Genomic DNA, 3,066 nt, shown 5'->3' on the forward strand with positions numbered 1-3,066 from the left:
ACCTGTGGTCCCAGCTACTTGGGAGGCTGAGGCAGGAGAATGGCATGAACCAGGGAGGCAGAGCTTGCAGTGAGCCAAGATAGCACCACTGCACTCCAGCCTGGGAGACACAGCGAGACTCCGTCTCAAAAAATAATAATAATAAAATAAAATTTGAAACCCAAAAAACAAAAAACAAACCAAAAAAAAAGTACAAACTTAACCTACAACATTTTATAATACCAGATAGCAAGGACTCTATCAACTACTAGGGTCATTTCAAAAGGACTCAGGAGTCAACTTGAAGAGATTCCTAGTGGCCACAAATCAGACAATTTTAGCTTCAATAAGGACAAGAATTGTGATGAACTGAAACACATCGAATATATTTACATTTGTGAATTCATAGGAATAAAAAAATCGGTCTCCTTTGAAGGATAACAATTAATTCATTATTTCAAAAAATAGATAAATAAAGGAAAGGAATCGGCATTATCCTGACTTTCCTATATAAACTATGCTACTGGGTAACCACTCGCAGATGAGGGAGGCCAGATGTGGTGGCTCACACCTGTAATCTTAATTCTTTGGAAGGCTGAGGTGGGAAGATTGCTTGAGCTCAGAGTTTGAGACCAGCCTGGGCAGCATAGGGAGACCCCATCTCTATAAAAAAATAAAAATAACTGGATATAGTCATGTGCACCTGTAGTCCCAGGTACTTGGGAGGCCGAGGAGAGAGGATCACATGAACCTATGAGTTTGAGGTTATAATGAGCTTTGATTGTGTTCCTGCACTCCAGCCTGGGCAACAGAGGGAGACACTGTCTCTCTCTCTTTTTTTTTTCTTTTTTCTTTTCTTTCTTTTTCTTTTTGAGACAAGAGTCTTGTTCTGTCACCCAGGCTGGAGTGCAGTGGTGCTATCTGGGCTCACTGCAACCTCCACCTCCGGGGTTCAAGTGATTCTCCTGCCTCAGCCTCCCAAGTAGCTAGGATTACAGGTGTGAGCCACCACACCCAGCTGTTTTCTTTATTTATATTTTGTTTTAAAATAAAAAGTAAAAACAAAACCAATAATGCTTTCCTGTCCTGGCCTGCGCGGCGTGGGCTCGTGGGTCTCTGAGACCCTAAAATTGAGAGCGTTTTCACACCCCAGGGGCTGCTCCTGGCAGCTCTGTGGCCGTCACCATGTCACAGAATGAATATATTGAATTACACCATAAACACTATGGATACTGTTTGGATTACCATGAGAAAAGGGTTACCATGAGAAAAGGGGAAAGAAGGAAAGTGGAGAGGCTCATGAATGTTCAAAGAAGGCAAAGAAGATGATTGGTCTGAAGGCTAAGCTTTACCATAAACAGCGCCATGCTGAGAAAATACAAATGAAAAAGACTATCACGTTGTAATCCCAGCACTTTGGGAGGCCGAGGCGGGCGGATCACGAGGTCAGGAGATCGAGACCACGGTGAAACCCCGTCTCTACTAAAAATACAAAAAAATTAGCCGGGCGTGGTGGCGGGCGCCTGTAGTCCCAGCTACTCGGAGAGGCTGAGGCAGGAGAATGGCGTGAACCCGGGAGGCGGAGCTTGCAGTGAGCCGAGATTGCGCCACTGCACTCCAGCCTGGGCGACAGAGCAAGACTCCGTCTCAAAAAAAAAAAAAAAAAAAAGATGCGTGAAAAGAGAAACACCAAACAAAAGAATGATGAAGACTCCACAGGGAGCAGTACCTGCCTATCTGCTGGACAGAGAGGGACAATCTCGAGCTAAAGTACTTTCCAATAGGATTAAACAGAAACGAAAAGAGAAGGCGGGAAGATGGGAAGTCCCTCTGCCTAAAGTACATGCCCAGGGAGAAACAGAAGTATTACAAGTTATTCGAACAGGAAAGAGAAAGAAGGAGGTATGAAAAAGGATGGTTACTAAAGTCTGCTTTGTTGGAGATGGGTTTACAAGAAAACCACCTAAATATGAAAGATTCATCAGTCCAATGGGCTTGCGTTTCAAGAAAGCCCATGAAACACATCCTGAACTGAAAGCCACTTTTTGCCTACCAATACTTGGTGTAAAGAAGAACCCCTTGTCCCCACTGTATACAACTTTGGGTGTTATTACCAAAGGTACTGTTATTGAGGTAAATATGAGCAAATTGGGCCTTGTGATGCAAGGAGGCAAAGTTATTTGGGGAAAGTATGCCCAGGTTACTAACAATCCTGAAAATGATGCATGCATAAATGCAGTCTTACTGATTTGACAGCAATTTTATACATAATTATTGAGGACTACACACCAATTGGAAAAACCGCCATTACTGTGATGTTTCTGAATACTACCAAACAGCCATACATGTCTGCAATGAAGAGATTTATTAAATTGTAAACATTTAAAAAGTAAATTTAAAAAAAAAAAACCAATAATGATCACACATAGAACAGACCTGAGCCCTCCCACAGACAGGGCTAGCCAAACCCAACATAGATCAGACAGGCTTCAGTTAATTCAAACTGTGAACATGAAATAAATGCTCATTGTTTTTTACACCTAAGTTCTGGGATGGTTTGTTACACAGCACTGTTGTGGCTTTTGCTACCTAATACAGTTGCAATTCAACACCTATATCAAATCTTGTCTAATTTCACTATTGAATGTGGAAAAGACCAGATACTTGTTTCCCTAGCCTACCCAACAGTTAATGATGACCACAAGGCTCAGTACTTGGAAATAAGCCCTAAGGAGAATTCCGCTGTGGGGGGTTTCTGGTAAACATTTTCTTTCCTAAAGAGTGGTATGTGAAGAGCCTCTCTCACTGTCCTGGCTTCATATACCCCTGACTTCCTGAATTTTGAGTGACAGTGTGATGCTGGGAGACATTTGCTGCCATGAGGCAAATAAGCACCTGGATGAAAAGTCAACATTCTGAGGAAGTTGGAGCAAAAAAATAAAAAGAGTCTAATTTCTTCATTACATCTCCCTATCTTCCTTCATACTTCTTGGTTATGTAAGTAATAAATCCTAGTTGTTAGTTTTTCTATTACTTGCAGTTTACTTTTTTGTTGTTTTTTTGGTAGATCTCCTCTGTAATCAACCT

At 41.8% G+C, this 3,066-nt stretch overlaps 1 pseudogene; it reads left to right on the forward strand.

Moving 5' to 3' along the window:
- The first annotated feature begins 1,164 nt into the window (after nucleotides 1–1,164).
- LOC100607093 lies at nucleotides 1,165–2,232 on the forward strand (annotated as a pseudogene).
- The last annotated feature ends 834 nt before the right edge of the window (nucleotides 2,233–3,066 follow it).

The sequence above is a fragment of the Nomascus leucogenys genome, chromosome 10 (assembly GCF_006542625.1).
Source record: "Nomascus leucogenys isolate Asia chromosome 10, Asia_NLE_v1, whole genome shotgun sequence".
Lineage (NCBI taxonomy): Eukaryota > Metazoa > Chordata > Mammalia > Primates > Hylobatidae > Nomascus > Nomascus leucogenys.